Source organism: Callorhinus ursinus, unplaced genomic scaffold (genome assembly GCF_003265705.2).
Source record: "Callorhinus ursinus isolate GAN/ISIS: 27379988/994484 unplaced genomic scaffold, GSC_fseal_2.0 scaffold33, whole genome shotgun sequence".
Taxonomy (NCBI): Eukaryota; Metazoa; Chordata; class Mammalia; order Carnivora; family Otariidae; genus Callorhinus; species Callorhinus ursinus.
In genome coordinates this window covers 9,142,211-9,160,444 of record NW_027397095.1, presented here as the reverse complement: position 1 = coordinate 9,160,444, position 18,234 = coordinate 9,142,211, and the positions used below count along the sequence as shown (strand labels likewise).

Sequence of the window (18,234 nt, the reverse complement as noted above, 5' to 3'; positions counted from 1 at the left end):
AATATGAACCTTAAGTTTAAGTAAAAAAAAAAAACATTTCTGGTGTCAATAAACTGAGTAATATAATTATGGTTCATTCAGTCTGTTTCTTATGTCACTTAAAATGTAAATTTCCATGATTATGTTCTCTGAAGATAGTATAAAAACATGTATTATTTTATTCTATTCTATTTTATTTTATTTTTATTTTTCTCATTAAACATTTGTTTTAATGGGTCTCAAAATTCTGTGACAGATTTTTGGTCAAGTTGTTTCCATTAAAAAAGTACTGATTTTTAAAATTAATAACTTAAAACTGACACATACACACACAAAACAAATGGTCCACAAACATTCTTCTTTCCTTTTGAAGGTTTTACAATGCAATGCACCCATTAACCAGTCTTTTACTATTAAATTTAATAACCAGTTGACACAAACAGTTATGAGACCATTCTTCCACCACTGATTAAGACTGCAGTGGCAGGTATTGGGGTTAATATTCATTTAGCCTTCTGAGCTTTCTGGGCAGGCTTGGTGACCTTGCCAGTTCCAGCTGCCTTCTTGTCCACTGCTTTGATGACACTCACAACAACCATCTGTCTCATATCACAAACAGCAAAATGGCCCAGAGTAGGATAGTCAGAGAAGCTCTCAACACATATAGACCTTGCCAGGAACCATATCAATGATGGCAGCGTCACCAGATTTCAAGAACGTGGGGCCATTTTCCAACTTTTTTCCAGAACGATGATAAATCTTCTCCTTCATCTCAGCAAACTTGTAAGCAATGTGAGTTGGGTGACAGTCCAGCACAGGTACATATCCAGCACTGATTTGGCCTGGATGGTTCAGGATAATCACCTGAGCTGTGAAGCCAGATGCTTCCATTGGTGGGTCATTTTTGCTGTCACCAGCCGCTTTACCACAATGAACATCTTTGACAGATAGGTTCTTGTCATTGAAGCATACATTGTCCCCAGGAACAGCCTCACTCAAACTTCATGGTGCCTTTCAACACACTTGACTATGGTTGTAACACTGACTGGAGCAAAGGTGACCACCATGCTGGGTTTAAGAACACCAGTCTCCACTCAACCCAGAGGGACGGTACCAATATCACCAATTTTGTAGATGTCCTGGAGGGGCAGACATAAGGGCTTGTCAATTGGACGAGTTGATGGCAGAATACAATCCAGAGCTTCAAGCAGCATGGTTCCACTGGCTTTGCCATCTTTACGGGTGACTTTCCATCTCTTGGACGAAGGCATGTTAGTATTTGTCTGCAGCATATTGTCACCATCCCAACCAGAAATTAGCACAGATGCTACTGTGTCAGGGTTGTAGCCAATTTTCTTAATGTAGGTGCTGACTTCCTTAACAATTTCCTTATATCTCTTCTAGCTGTAGGGTGGTTCAGTGGAATCCATTCTGTTAACACTAATAATTAGTTGTTTCACACCCAGTGTGTAAGCCAGAAGGGCATGTTCACGGGTCTTCCCATTCTTGGAGATACCTGCTTCAAATTCACAACAACAGCAGCAACAATCAGGGCATCAAAGTCAGCCTGAGATGTGCCTGTAATCATGTTTTTGATAATGTCTCTGTGTACTGAGGCATCAATGATGGTCACATAATACTTGCTGTTCTCAAATCTCCACAGGGAGGTATCAATGATGATACCATGTTCACATTCAATTTTCAGTTTATCTAAAACCCAGTCATACTTGAAGGGGCCTTTTCCATCTAAGCAGTCTCCTTCTCAAATTTTACAATAGTCCTTTTGTCGATCCCACCACATTTGTAGATCAGATGACCAGTAGTGATAGACTTGCTCAAATCTACATGTCCAGTGATGACAATGTTGATATGAGTCTTTTCCTTTCCCATTTTGGTTTAGGTGTCGTGGTAGTTTACATGACACCTGTGTTCTGGCAACAAATCCATTGTGAAAAAAGAAACATACTATTTTATAAAAGGTTTTATTCACAACGTGAATATTTTTTATTTAAATTCAATTAACCAACATATAGTACATCATTAGTTTCAGATGTAGAGTTCAGTAATTCATCAGTTGCATATAACACCCAGTGCTTGTCATATCATTTTGTACAGCATTTGAAATGTATTTTTGGTAATAAGAAGTAGATTTTATCATTTAATAATTTTACATTGTTAGTGCCACTTGTCATTCATCGATATGATGGCATTTTTTCCATAGAGAATACAAAGTTAACTTTTTTATTTGAGTTGAGATAACTTGAGTATTTTTTATGTCTGAGATTACATCCATCCAAAATAAATGAGTATATCTTGTCATAACATATCTAGTTTTTACAAACAATTATGTATGCACAACAATTTCAGTGTTAAATATCATTACATTAGATTTTTGGGGAACTGTGTAGTACAAAATAATAAACATTTATTTAGACTAAGGATAAGAGGGCTTAAGCATGTCAGGATCATTCAAAATCTGAAGGGTATTATTTTTTTTATTATTATGTTATGTTAATCACCATACATTACATCATTAGTTTTTTTTTAAATTTTTTTATTGTTATGTTAATCACCGTATATTACATCATTAGTTTTTGGTGCAGTGTTCCATGATTCATTGTTTGTTCATAACACCCAGTGCTCCATGCAGAACGTGCCCTCCTCAATACCCATCACCAGGCTAACCCATCCCCCTACCCCCTCCCCTCTAGAACCCTCAGTTTGTTTCTCAGAGTCCATAGTCTCTTATGGTTCATCTCCCCCTCTGATTCCCCCCCCTTCATTCTTCCTGAAGGGTATTATTCTTTTACTAAGGAGAAGAAAATATAACCTTCAAAGCAACTTCTTACAAGGTGTACTTTGGGCCTTTGAGTATAGCCATAAACTCTCCTTTCATATTTTCTCATTTGGAAATGAGTCTCCGAGATTAGCCATATTGCCACAGTGAGATGTTGAACATTTATGAAGAAATAGCTCCCCCAAAACTTGTCTGTGTAAATCTAACTACAGATTAAATTATAGAGGAATATTTTCATTGAGAATCATCTGAACCAATGACAAAGCCACAACTAGAGGTATGCCTTGGGATTTACATTCAAGAATAAATTGTTTCTTTGTAGCAAGCTTTTTTTTTTTTAAACCAAAATAGGGATAAATCCAAGTGAATTTACAAGAATAATGGACACTTGCAGAAATTCTGAGATGTATAGTGGTTACAAATATGATTCTTTCTCAACTTGTCTGAACCCAAGCCACACATTTTGAAAAATGAACTGGAATTTCTTGAAATTTCCTGGAGCATTCCTAAGCAGGATTTTAAGAATTTGAGGTCCTTTGCTGCTTTCTTTTATATGAGTGTACATCTTCCTAGAACTATGCAGTCTGTTTTTTAATTCATGGAACTTTTCTTAGTTTAGTTTCATTCAACATTGATTAAGTGCATGTTGTATGTCCAGAAGGAACAAAAGCATAAATATGTGTTTCCAGAAGTTCTTTGTATCTCCATCCTAGCTACATTTTATAGACTATAGCTCTTTGAAGGCTATGACTAGATCCGTTATTTAATGGGTAACCTAAGCCCTCCATACACTGCAATATTTATTTACTGACAAAGGAATGCTGCAAAGAAATGCATGTGATGATAATCAGATTTTCTTGGCTAAATGTGGAAGACTTCATTGTTATCAGTTCACCAAATGGAATGGGAATTAAACTTGTGCTTATTTAGTTTCAACTCCCATTGGCTACATATAAGGTTGTCATTGAATAAAAACTTTGAGATTATCCTTTTGTGATTAATTTCTGTTCGGGGAAAAAAACATATCATAAAGTATTTTACCCACTTTCCTACACCATTCCTCTTTTTCCATTTTGGGGGATAGAACAGATAGAGTTAATGGTACTGTTGGGACTAAGGGAATCAGATATTTAATGCTTTTCACTTTATTTCAAATGACCCTTTAAATGTCTGCTTTGGGGATGAAACTCATCATTCTGTGAGGATAATACAGGAAATATTTTATCTCAGTTACAAACAAAGTACCCCCTGGCACAAGACTTTTAAAATCTTTGGCATTAAACCTCTTGAAACCCATCTGTGTTGAAAATTAATTTTTTTGCTTTGGGGCATATTATATTTACATATTTTCTTCTTATTTCACAATATTTAATCTAGTGAGAAAATAGCTTCTTAGGCGAAGCATAGAATCCAACTCACAGGCCACAAGGTGGGGAAATCTCTGCAATGTAAAACCACAACTGAGTATATTATTTATAACAGTAATCATTTTAAAGCAGCAAATACACGGTGATTTCCTCATATTTTTCATGGTTTTATTATTTATATGAAACTTATTTAATCAAATACATTGAAATTCAATGAAAAATTAATGAAAGTAAACTATGCATATAATTATGTATTCAAAATTCTTCATTCAATGGGCAACTGTAATCCTCAAGTTGCTCAGAAAAGCAATGTCCGTGGTTTTGCCTTTTTTTCTGAGTAGAATAAAGCTGCACTGAAGAATGATTATCTGCTCTCTTTTTCTTTAGTTGTGTTGTCTTAAACCTGTGGCTTTCAGCAGAAGGTGCTTTTGTCCCAGAAGGGATATTTCTTTTGGCAATTTCTGGAGGAATTTTTAGTTGTCATGATTGGGGAAGGAAGGTGCTACTAGCATTTACTGAACAGAGGCCAAGCATGATGCTAAACATCCTAAAAAGCACAGGACATCCCCACAGAACAGAGAATTACCCAGTGCAAAATGTCAGTAGTGTCAAGGGTGAGAAAAAAAGAGAAAAAAGGTTCAAAGCAGAAAATCTCATCCAAAAGGAAACTGAATTTATATCAAACAATTATACTGTACATTTCTGTATTCAAATGCTAGGTCCTCTCATAAACTAACCCATAAACTTCTTTAATGTTTTAAGTTTCTATTTAAATTCCTGTTAACATACAGTGTAATATTAGTTTCAGGTATGCACTATAGTGATTCAACACTTCCGTAAACACCTGGTGATCATCACAATAGGTGCACTCCTTAATCCCCATCACCTAATTTAACTCATCCCCCCACCCCCCTCTCCTCTGGTAAACATCAATTTGTTCTCTATAGTTAAGAGTCTGTTTCTTGGTTTGTTTCTCTCTCTCTTTCCCTTTGCTCATTTGCTTTGTTTCTTAAATTTGTTTCTTAAATTCCACATAAGTGAAATCAAATGATATTTCTGTTGATATTTCTGTATTAAGGAGTCAATTCCACTTCCAACTGCACCCAAAACCATAAGATACCTAGGAATAAATCTAACCAAAGAGGCAAAGAATCTGTACTCACAAAACCATAAAATACTCATGAAAGAAATTGAGGAAGACACAAAGAAATGGAAAAATGTTCCATGTCGTGGATTGGGAGAACAAATAGTGTGAAGATGTCAATGCTACCTAGAGCAATCTACACATTTAATGCAATCCCTATCAAAATACCATCCACTTTTTTCAAAGAAATTGAACAAATAATCCTAAAATTTGTATGGAACCAGAAAAGACCCCGAATAACCAGACGAATGTTGAAAAAGAAAAGCAAAGCTGGTGGCATCACAATTCCGGACTTCAAGCTCTATTACAAAGCTTTCATCATCAAGACAGTATGGTACTGGCACAGAAACAGACACATAGATCAATGGAACAGAATAGAGGGCCCAGAAATGGACCCTCAACTCTATGGTCAACTAATCTTTCACAAAGCAGGAAAGAATGTCCAGTGGAAAAAAACAGTCTCTTCAACAAATGATGTTGGGAAAATTGGACAGCCACATGCAGAAGAATGAAACTGGACCATTTCCTTACACCACACACAAAAATAGACTCTAAATGGTTGAAAGACCTAAATGTGAGACAGGAGTCCATCAACATCCTAAAGGAGAACACAGGCAGCAACCTCTTCAACCTCAGCCGCAGCAACTTCTTAGAAACATCTCCAAAGGCAAGGGAAGCAAGGGCAAAGATGAACTATTGGGACTTCATCAAGATAAAAAGCTTTTTTTTTATGTTGGGATTGACTCCTTAATTTCTCTTTCTTCTGTCTTGTTGCATAGGAATGCCACTGATTTCTGAGCATTGATTTTATATCCTGCCACCTTACTGAATTCCTGTATGAGTTCTAGCAGTTTTGGGGTGGAGTCTTTTGGGTTTTCCACATAAAGTATCATATCATCTGCAAAGAGTGAGAGTTTGACTTCTTCATTGCCAATTCGAATGCCTTTTATTTCTTTTTGTTGTCTGATTGCTGTGGCTAGGACTTCTAATACTATGTTGAATAGCAGTGGTGATAGTGGACATCCCTGCCGTGTTCCTGACCTTAGGGGGAAAGCTCTCAGTTTTTCCCCATTAAGAATGATATTCGCTGTGGGTTTTTCATAGATAGCTTTTAAGATATTGAGGTATGTACCCTCTATCCCTATACTCTGAAGAGTTTTGATCAAGAAAGGTTGTTGTACTTTGCCAAATGCTTTTTCTGCATCTATTGGGAGGATCGTATGGTTCTTGTTCTTTCTTTTATTAATGTATTATATCACATTGATTGATTTGCAGATGTTGAACCAACCTTGCAACCCAGGAATAAATCCCACTTGGTCATTATGAATAATCCTTCTAATGTACTGTTGGATCCTATTGGCTAGTATTTTGGTGAGAATTTTTGCATCCATGTTCATCAGGGATATTGGTCTGTATTCTCCTTTTTGATGGGGTCCTTTGTCTGGTTTGGGGATTAAGGTAATGGTGGCCTCGTAAAATGAGTTTGAAAGTTTTCCTTCCATTTCTATTTTTTGGAACAGTTTCAGAAAGATAGGTATTAAATCTTCTTTAATGTTTGGTAGAATTCCCCTGGGAAGCTATCTGGCCCTGGGCTTTTGTTTTTTTGGGAGATTTTTTTATTACTGCTTCAATTTCCTTAGTGGTTATAGGTCTGTTTAGGTTTTCCATTCTTCCTGGTTCAGTTTTGGTAGTTTATACATCTCTATGAATGCATCCATTTCTTCCAGATTATCTAATTTGTTGGCATATAGTTGCTCATAATATGTTCTTATAATTGTTTGTATTTCTTTGGTGTTGGTTGTGATCTCTCCTCTTTCAGTCATGATTTTATTTATTTGGGTCATTTCTCTTTTCTTTTTGATAAGTCTGGCCAGAGGTTTATCAATCTTATTCATTCTTTCAAAGAACCAGCTCCTAGTTTCATTGATCTGTTCTACTGTTCTTTTGGTTTCTATTTCCTTGATTTCTGCTCTGATCTTTATTATTTCTTTTTTCCTGCTTTATTTGCTGTTTAGGCTTTATTTGCTGTTCTTTCTCTGGCTCCTTCAGGTGTAGGGTTAGGTTGTGTATTTGAGACCTTTCTTGTTTCTTGAGAAAGGTATTGCTATATACTTTCTTCGGAGGATTGCCTTAGCTGCATCCCAAAGATTTTGAACAGTTGTGTTTTCATTTTCATTTGTTTCCATGAATTTTTTAAATTCATCTTTAATTTCCTGGTTGACCCTTTCCTTCTTTCGTAGGATGCTCTTTAGCCTCCATGTATTTGAGTTCTTTCTGACTGTCGTCTTGTGACTGAGTTCTAATTTAAAGCATTGTGGTCTGAAAATATGCAGGGCATGATCCCAATCTTTTGGTACCAGTTGAGACCTGATTTGTGACCTAGGATCTGATCTATTCTGGAGAATGTTCCACGGGCACTAGAGAAGAATGTGTATTCCGTTGCTTTGGGATGGAATGTTCTGAATATATCTGTAAAGTCCATTTGGTCCAGTGTGTCATTTAAAGTCTTTATTTCCTTGTTGATCTTTTGCTTAGATCATCTGTCCATTTCAGTGAGGGGGTTCTTAAAGTCCCCTACTATTACTGTATTGTTGTCGATGTGTTTCTTTGCTTTTGTTATTGACTGGCTGCTCCCATGTTAGGGGCATAGATATTTACAATTGTTAGATCCTCTTGTTGGATAGGCCATTTAAGTATGATATAGTGTCCTTCCTCATCTCTTATTATAGACTTTGGTTTAAAATCTAATTTGTCTGATATAAGGATTGCCACCCCAACTTTCTTTTGGTGTCCATCAGCATGGTAAATGGTTTTCCACCCCCTCACTTTCAATGTGGGGGTGTCTTTGGGTCTAAAATGTGTCTCCTGCAGACAACATATTGACAGGTCTTGTTTTTTTTTTTTATCCAGTCTGATACCCTCTGTCTTTTGATTGGGGCATTTAGCCCATTTACATTCAGGGTAACTACTGAAAGATATGAATTTAGTGCCATTGTATTGCCTGTAAGGTGACTGTGACTATATATTGTCTGTGTTCCTTTCTGATCTATGCTGCTTTTAGGCTCTCTCTTTGCTTAGAGGACCCCTTCCAATATTTCCTGTAGGGCTGGTTTCGTGTTTGCAAATTCCTTTAGTTTTTGTTTCTCCTGGAAGCTTTTTATCTCTCCTTCTATTTTCAGTGACAGCCTAGCTGGATATAGTATTCTTGGCTGCATATTTTTCTCATTTAGTGCTCTGAATATATCATGCCAGTCCTTTCTGGCCTGCCAGGTCTCTGTGGATAGGTCTGTTGCCAATCTAATGTTTCTACCATTGTAGGTTACATATCTCTTCTCCCGAGCTGCTTTCAGGATTTTCTCTTTGTTTCTGAGACTTGTAAGTTTTACTATTAGATGTCGGGTGTTGATCTATTTTTATTGATTTTGAGGAGGGTTCTCTGTGCCTCCTGGATATTGATGCCTGTGTCCTTCCCCAAATTAGGGAAGTTCTCTGCCATAATTTGCTCCAGTAAACCTTCTGCCCCTCTCTCTCTTTCTTCTTCTTTTGGGATCCCAATTATTCTAATATTGTTTTGTCTTACGGTATCACTTATCTCTTGAATTCTGCCCTCATGATCCAGTAGTTGTTTATCTCTGTTTTTCTCAGCTTCTTTACTTTCCATCATTTGGTCTTCTATATCACTAATTCTCTCTCCTCTCATATATCCTAGCAGTTAGAGCCTCCATTTTTGATTGCACCTCATTAATAGCCTTTTTTGATTTCGACTTGGTTAGATTTTTGTTCTTTTATTTCTCCAGAAAGGGTTTCTCTAATATCTTCCATGCTTTTATCAAGCCCAGCTGGTATCTTTATAATCGTCATTCTGAACTCTAGTTCTGACATCTTACTAATGTCCATATTGATTAGGTCCCTGGCAGTCAGTACTGCCTCTTGTTCTTTTTTTTTTTTTGAGGTGATTTTTTCCATCTTGTTATTTTGTCCAGAAGAGAATAGATGAATGAGAGAACAAAATGCTAACAGGGTAACAACAACCCCAGAAAAATATACACTAAACAAATCAGAAGAGACCTGAAACCAGGGGGAATGAAAGAAAAAAGAATGAAAAAGAGAAAGATAAAAAAAGAATATAATCAAATATGATCAGGCTGGTGAATAAATCAGTGCCACATACTAGATTTTGGCTGTATTTTGGTCTGTTAGAAGAAAGTGCCTCCCAAAATTTTCAAGAAAGAAAAGCTTATATATGAACAAAAATAAGGGTAAAGACGATGAAGGGATGGAATATGAGTTAAAGATGAGAAGTATAAAAGATTTTATAAAAAGGAATTTATAATATAAGAAGTTTGTTGCAAAAAGAAAGAAGAGAAATTAAAAAAAATAAAGGAAGAGAATGTGATTAGGCAGGAGACTAGAACAGAGCCATACACTAGAGATTTAGGGTATATTTTGGTCTGTTAGAAGAAACTGTATCCCAAACTTTTAAAGAGTGAACAACTTATATATATACCAAAAATAAGGTTAACTACTATGAAGGGATAGAATATGACTCTAAAAATGAAAAATAAAAAAAGATTTTTTAAAAAGGGATTCATAAGATGTTGGTTGAAAAAGGGAAAAACATTCAAAAAAAGAAAAAAAAAGAAAGTTAAAAAAATTAACTTTGAAAGACTAAAGAATCAGGGGGAAAAAATACCATGAATTTTATGTGCTGTATTCCCCTAGTGCTGGCATTCTGCCATTCTCATTGATTGGTAAACTTGGTCTTGGCTGGCTGTTCTTGCTGATCTTCTGGGGGAGGGGCCTGTTGCAGTGATTCTCAAATGTCTTTGCCCGAGGTGGAATTGTACCACCTTTGCCAGGGGCCGGGCTAAGTAATCTGCTCAGGTTTGCTCTCCGTAGCTTTTGTTCCCTGCAACCTTCCAATACAGCTTTGGAGAACGAGAGTGAAAATGGGGGCCTCCCAATTTCTGCCCCAGTGGAGCCGAGAGCTCAGGGCCCCACTCCTCAGTGAGCCCTAGAGCAAAGCAATCAATCACTCCTATCTCCCTGGTCTCCGGCTGCACGCCATGATCACCCGGCCTGTGATGGAGCGTTTATATCTCTGGCACACAACCCCATTTGGAGTCTCCAAACCCAGCAGATTCCTGAGGAGTGCTCCTACACCACTCCTTCTGGGGGAGGAAGGGGAGTCTCCCTGGATCTGCCACTTGTTGGGTTCCTGCTGGAAGAGCAGTGGCCCAACTGTGCCATGGATCATGGTTTATGGCAACCCCGAGCTGAAAGCCCACTACTCAGTTCCATCTTTGCAGCCAGCTTCCCTGCTCTGATACATGGGAGCTCTGCCACACTCAGGCACTCCTGGTCTTTCTGTGACCCTGAGGGTCCTGAGACCACACTGTCCCAGCGAAGGTTCCACCCCCGCTTAGCTGCTGGAGCAACATCCCTCAGTGGAGCAGACTTCCAAAATTTCCGGTTTTGTTCTCAGCTGCTCTATCACTTGCTGGTAGCCAGCTGATAGAGGCTTCCTCCCTCTGCAGTCAGTCTTCCCCTATATCGCCTCGGATTCACTTCTCCGCATGTCCTACCTTCCAGAAAGTGGTTGCTTTTCTGTTCAGAGAGTTGCTGCTATTCTTTTCTTTGATCTCTTAAGTTTGTAGGTGTTCAGAATGGTTTGATCCCTATCTAGCCGAATTCCTGGGACCAGACAAAATTTAGGTCTCCTACTCCACCATCTTGCTCCTCCTTCTAGTAGCATGTTCTTTAACCTCCATGTTTTTGTGGTCTCTCCAAATTTTTGCTTGTAGTTGACTTCAAGTTTCATAGTGTTGTGTTATGATTTCAGTCCTTTTGTATTTGTTGAGGCCTGTTTTGTGATCTAATATGTGATCTATTCTGTTGAATGCTCCATGTGCACTTGTAAAGAATACGTATTTCCTTGTTGATTTTCTGTTTAGATGATCTGTCCATTGATGAAAGTGGGAGGTTAAAGTCCCTTAATATTATTGTCTTATTATCAGTATTTCTTTTATGTTTGTTTTTAATTTTTTTGTATTTGAGTGCTCCCATGTTTTGTACCTCAGTATTTACAATTGTTAAGTCTTCTTTTGGATTGTCCCCTTTATAATTGTATAATGCTTCTTTGTCTCTTTTGATAGTTTTTGTTTAAAGTCCTTTTTGTCTGTTACAAGTATTACTACTTTGGTTTTCTTTTGACACCCATTAGCATGATAAATGTTTCTACATCCCCTCACTTTCTTTTTTCTTTTATTTTTTAAGATTTTATTTATTTATTTGACAGAGACAGAGATAGTGAGAGCAGGAACATAGCAGCGGGAGTGGGAGAGGGAGAGCAGGCTTCCCGCCCAGGAGGGAGCCCGATGTGGAACTCGATCCCAGGACCCTGGGATCATGACCTGAGCCGAAGGCAGCCGCTTAACGACTGAGCCACCCAGGCGCCCTCCCCTCACTTTCTATCTGTAGGTGTCTTTAGGGCTGAAATGGGTCTCTTGTAGGGAGCATATAGATGGGTTTTGTTTTTTCAATCCATTCTGACACCCTGTATCTTTTGATTGTAGCGTTTAGTCCATTTACATTCAAAGTAATTATTGATAGATATGTATTTGTTGTCATTTTATTACTTGTTTTGTACTTATTTCTGTAGATTTTCTCTGATTTTTTCATGTTTTGTCTCCTTTGTTCTTTCCTTTGAACTCAGTCCTGTTTAATATTTCTTGCAGGGATGGTTTTGTGGTCATGAACATCTTTAGTTTTTGTTTGTCTAGGAGAAACTCTTTATCTGTCTTTCTATTCTGAATGATTGCCTAGCTGGGTAGAGTATTCTTGGCTGCAGATTTTTTCCCATTTGGGACATTGAATATTCAAGCCACTCTTCTCTGGCTATCTAAGTTTCTGTTGAGAAATCTGCAGCTAGTCTTATGGGTCTTCCCTTGTAACTTAAGGGCTTCTTTTGTCCTGCTGCTTTTAAGTTCTTTTTCTTTTGTCTCTATATTTTGCAAATTTAATTACAGTATGTCTTGGTGTTGACCTGCTTTTGTTGATTTTGATGGGAGTTCTCTGCCTCCTGGATCTGGATGCCCGTTTCCTTCCCCAGATTAGGGAAGTTTTCAGCTATTATTACTTCAAATAAATTTGCCATCCCCTTACTCTTTCATCTTCTGGGATTCCTATAACACAAATGTTATTATGTTTGATGGAGTCACTGAGTTCCCTAAGTCTATTGTCATGTTGCATAATCCTTCTGTCCCTCTTGCATTCAGCTTCATTGTTTTCCATGATTTTATCCTCTAGGTCACTAATTCATTCCTCTGCTTCTTCCATCCTGCAGTTCCTTCCATCAAACCTGTTCTGAACCTTGTTTATTGCATTCTTCCTCTCTGATTGATTCTTTCTCTGTGGTAAAATGTCTCACTGATGTCTTCTATTCTTTTCTCGAGCCCAGTGAGTATCAGTATGATTGTTGCTTTAAATTCTCCATTTGGCATGTTACTTATTTCTGTTTTGCTTAGATCTCTGGTTGTGACCTTTTCTTGTTTCATTTGTGATAAATTTCTGCACCTTGGCATTTTGCCTAAGTCTCTGTCTTCTTCTCTGTGTTAGAAAAGCCAGGATGTCTACTGCCCCTGAAAGTAATGGCCTTAAGAAGTCATGTAGTGCCCCAGGGCCTGGTGCTTCAGGGGGTGTCTCCAGTGTGTGCTGTGTGTGCTCTGCTGTTGTGTTTTGGCTGCTCTGTCCTTCAGGCCAGTTGTCTGCAGAGGCTTTCCTTGCCTTCAGTGGGCAGTGTTTGTTCCCTGGCCTGAATGTGTTGAGTTTTAACTAGGTGTACTCTGGTCTGGTCTGGTCTGTTCTTAAAATGAGACCTGACACCAACTCCATCAGAACCGAGGCCCTGCAGAACTCTCTGGTTAGGAAACGTGGTGTGGGCAGGGGTTTGTGCTGGTCTTCTAGGGGGAGGAGCCCACTGTGCTTGGATTGAGGCAAGCTTGACTGAGAAGGGCAGTCCTGACCGAGGGCACGGGGTGAGGCGTGGTGTAAGCAAGTTAGGCAGCCTGTGTCAGTACTGTGCTACTTCCCACAGGTGGCTCTGTGTTTATGCTGATGGGCGGAGGAGGGAGGTGGTGGCAGAGCAGGCTCCTTTGTTCCCAGAGAGGCTTCTCAGGTGAACACTGCCTCTGAGGAGAACAAATAATCTACCCCCTGTGTGCCCCAGGCATTCTTCTCAGATCACTGTTTCCAAGCTGTCTGCCCTGGGGTTGTCTGCCTGCCTTCTCTCCAGGAGCAGCGCAGTGCCCTCCAGGCTCTATCCCAGCCAAACCCTCTGACCTTTAGAACTCTAGGCTTTAAGTCCTGCTGGTTGTAGGACTTACGAAATTCACCCCCTCTCGTTTTCCAAGCCAATGGCTTTGGGAAAATGTTTTCCTCATGCATTCCCCTGTGTGCGAGCCTAGAGTCCTCCTACTCTGCCGCCATCTTACTCTCCTCCCCATAGACTTCTTTATCCAAAATGAAAGAGGTGCTGATTATCATTACAATGGCAATCATATCACAATATGTAAATGTATGAAATCAACATGTTGTACACCTTAAATTTATGCAACGTTATATGTGAAATATATTTTTAAAAATATCAAAGTAAATGGAAACTTTAAAAAATATTAAGAAAAATCAGAGATGATGACTTTCTTTTCAAGAAACAAACAAACAAAAAAATCAAACCTGGAGTCCCTCTGAAACTCATAGATCACAAACCCAGAAGAATATAGGGCTAGTTAAAACCCTGATATGTGACATACATATATATCTATTGCCCAAGGATGATTTATATCATGATGATTATGAAAGGTTAAAATAGATTATTTGTATTTAGTTTTTACATCAAAAGCCACTCTGTTGGTCAGATTGGCTCTCTTTCAAATTCTTGCTATGACACTAATTAGTTGTGTGACTATAGAGAACTTAGCCTTGCTAAGCCTCAAATTCCTTATTTGGAAAATGGAATACTCATTATTACCAAATAGAGTCATTGTACAAATTAAAGGAAATAAAGAATGTAGAAGTGGTAAAAGAATAGTTGCAACCATTATAATATTGTTAAATTTAGTGTAATCTATGTTTTAATGACTGGTAACCCATATATACAGAATGTAACATATTAGTATATTTATATTGATATATTAACTATAATATGTGACTATTGAATCCATACCATCCCAAGTTGTGGCAATAACACCTATGCTGTAATATATAGTTGAGAATTCTATTACCCAATGTATAGCATAATAATATAAGTATCTTTGTTAATATTTATGTAAATTTATAGATTAGATATCTCTGACAGAAATATTAATGGAAGGAGTCTATAAAATACAATCCAACTTTTTGAGATTAGTGTAATAAAGGACAGATATGAGTGTTTGCTAATACCTCTATTACTTCAAATATTTTGGCTACAGAAAAGCAATTAATGAATAAGGACTTTTTCTTCCTGATAAGTCTGATAACTATTCTTAGAAGGGGTTACAAAATGTATCCAAATTCAGCCAAATGCTATATCATAAATGGTTGCATCTCAGCAAAACTCCATGAATTATGCATTTAAAATTTTTGACAACTTCAGAAATCTACCATTTCTCATTATCAATGTGTTTCTATACTTGTGATACTAAAGACTGATTTAATTGTCCAGAGAATTATTTTTCAAGTAAACACTATCAGAGTCCTCTCCACATTTTAGAGTACTGAATACATCATTTATTGCTTGATGAAACTATGCCATAGTCTCTCTTGAACAGACTCTTTATGTTAAATTGTCATGGGGAGTATTTACTTTTCTATTATTTTTATCACATCATAAACTCATATCTAAATATCTACTATCATTTTATTTGTCTTTTAGTGTTACTGCTTATAGTTTTCTTCAGACAGCAAATGACTATATTGTAGCTTTTTCTTCAAAAGATGTTGTTTGTTTTAATGCATGTACTAAATTTATATCATTTGAATGATGTCAACACTAACATCATGTGAACCTAAGGCTTTCCAGAAGTTTGGATTCATTAATGATACAAGAATACTGAATAATGAAATACAAGATATGATTTCTCCATGGTACTCAAATATGCCAAAAGTCTTAGAACATGCACACAGATTTCAGTGATAAAGAAAATAAATGTTGAATATAAAACATACTTGAACTACAATGGAGTCTAGCTTCTTAGAATTTTAGTAAATTTAGTTTATAAATGTAATAAACCTTATACAGTGGACATTTTGTAAATTTTGATGTCAGAAAACACATTTTATTCTAATTTCATAAAAATCATTGTAAATTAAATCACTTGTTGTTTTGGAGATTGCTATGGACTGAATGTTTGTGTCCCCTCAATATTCATTTGTTGAAACCCTAACCCCCATTGTGATGGTATTAGGAATCTTTGGGAGGTGATTGGGTCATGAAGATAAAAGCCCTCATAAATGAGATTAGTGCCCTTATTAAAAAGATCCTAGAGAGCTCTCTCATTTTCCATCATGTGGAAACAAGGAGATTCAGCAGTCTGCATCTCAGAAGAGGGCTCTCAACAGAACCCGACCATGCTTCAACATGATATCAGACTGTGAGCATCTAGAACTGTGAGAAATATATTTCTATTTTTTATAAGCTACTCAGTCTATGGTATTTTGTTACAGCAGCCCAAACTGAATAATACGAGATATTTTCAAGTTATCATGACATTAATGAAGTAATATTTTAGAAGTCATAGTATGTGAAAAGTTGCTTAAGAGAAAATTCAAAATGTATGTAATAGTGATAACAATAGGAATAATATATATTAAATCAGTAATATAGCTCATATTCAATAGTAGCCTCCATTTTAGTTATGGGAAGGAATTGCCCTGTATTTGACCATTGCACTGAAAAAAAAAGTATTATAACTACAGTGAGTGAAGCTACAAATTCAGATTAGCTTTCAAGTTTTGATTACTGAGAACAGTTTCAAGAACTTTGAATGGAGATGTACTTGTTAAACTAAAAATGTGGAATTGACAAAACTAAAGCTCTTTGATCTTTGGTTTCCAAAATCTCACAAGCTTCTTGAGGATGATGTACATGGAGAAGGGAAAAAAAAAGCCTGAGTAATGTGATAGCCATTATTCAAGAATTCCTTTAAAAATATCGTGTTGAAATGCTTCTTGTGTTAATGAAATTTGATTTTTATAAATGTACTTTTGTGTTCACTTTGGCAGCACATATACTACAGTTGGAACAATACAGGTATTAGCATGGCCCCTGTGCAAGAATGACATGCAAATCTGTGAAGTTTTCCATATTAAAAATTAAAAAATAATAAATACTTTTAATATTTTGTTAAATTTGGAGAGTAGATACTATTTGTCCTGGATTAAGTACATATTAATAAAGGCATTGTACTCTTTAATTAGGAAGAGACTCTTGTGCTTACCCTTGCTTTCTTGTTCTCTAGTTAGTCTAGGAATCAAGAAGCACAATTTTCTCCCTTAAGGCTATAATTTCTTGTAGGGATATTTCACCTATTTAGTTCCCTGTTATAGATGTGCATAAGAAGGGCATGGCTTATGTGGTCTATTTTTTCTGTTAAATATCTGTGATACTGTATTTACCATGAATATAATGGAAAAAATATACATCTATGTCTGGGTTGAAGCAGGCCTTTAAGTATGTACCATGAATTTGATTTACCTTGAATTTCCGATTTTCAAAGATATAAAATCACATCTTAGTGATGAAGATAGCATTTAGAACAACATGTGTTTGTTGCATTATCCAGATTGTTTAAATACATTTGGTGAAACCTTAAATACAGTGGAGAATTTTAACTCTAAATGGAGAATAGCAAAAGTGTGTATCTTAGGAAGGAATTTGCATCTCTTTCATTTCTTTAAAAATCAGAGCCGTCTGATGACTTAAGAAAATTTAACGTAGCTGGTATTCGATCACATTTTCCTCAGGCCTTTCCCCAGAAGCACAGGTGATCTCAACATGTTAAAATCATGGAGTTTATTTCCAGAATGATTTTCATATCTAATTTCCAATTTGAATTTATCTCATGATCTCTAAATCTTTGCAAATGCACACCTTTTTTCTTTTGGTATACAGTTTAGAGAGGCATATGAAAGGCTAAATTTTCTCATCTGTTGTGTATTTTTGTTAAGTAGTAGTTTAATATAATATTTAATTACATTTATTTTATATAAATTATACTTAAATTAATCTTAAAATATAATACAATATTTGTTAAATAGTAATTCACATGATTAACCAAGTTAGCTATAAATAGGAGTAATATACAAATATAATTAATGTATAAATAAGTAAGACTCTAGCATTAGGAATAACCATAGGGTAGAATTTTTAGAGAGTTTTTATTCCATCATGAAAATACTATTCTAATTTTGAAACTTTATACCATGTCCCAGAAGTCTTTGTATCATAGTCTGGCTTCATCTACCTCTCTAGATTCATCATGTACATGCCTTATCTTTTCTTGCCATATAGGTCTTTTTTCAGTGTCTTTCTTGCTCCCTCTTGCTGGAGGGCCTGAGACATTATTCTCTCCCTTTTTTACTTGGTTAATTCCTATTCACTCTTCAGATAATACCTCAATTATCTTCCTATCAGTGAAGTCTTCCCTGAGCTTTCTATGTAAAAGTCCTCTTATTTTCATAATACTTACTCACAGTTGAAAATTTTTCATTTTGTAGATAATTATTTCCTTTATGTCTGTATCTTCCTTACTATTCTTTGTATACCATGACATAGGGATTGTGATAGGTTTGTTCATCATTTAATACCTAGTTCCCAGCATAATGCCTTGCACATCTTTGGTGCTTATTGTTGAATGGGTGGACTAAACTTGAAACTGGAAATGCCCATACTGTTTACTTCCCTACAA

General features: G+C 36.6%; 1 non-coding gene and 1 pseudogene across 1 annotated transcript; one reads left to right on the top strand and one right to left on the bottom strand.

Annotated features, from left to right (window-relative positions):
• Window positions 1-411: 411 nt before the first annotated feature.
• Window positions 412-1,869, bottom strand: LOC112809275 (elongation factor 1-alpha 1 pseudogene; annotated as a pseudogene).
• A 14,664-nt stretch (window positions 1,870-16,533) lies between these two features.
• LOC112809335 (U6 spliceosomal RNA) lies at window positions 16,534-16,637 on the top strand. Its single transcript, XR_003204558.1, has one exon. It is a non-coding gene; the product is annotated as a U6 spliceosomal RNA (small nuclear RNA).
• The last annotated feature ends 1,597 nt before the right edge of the window (window positions 16,638-18,234 follow it).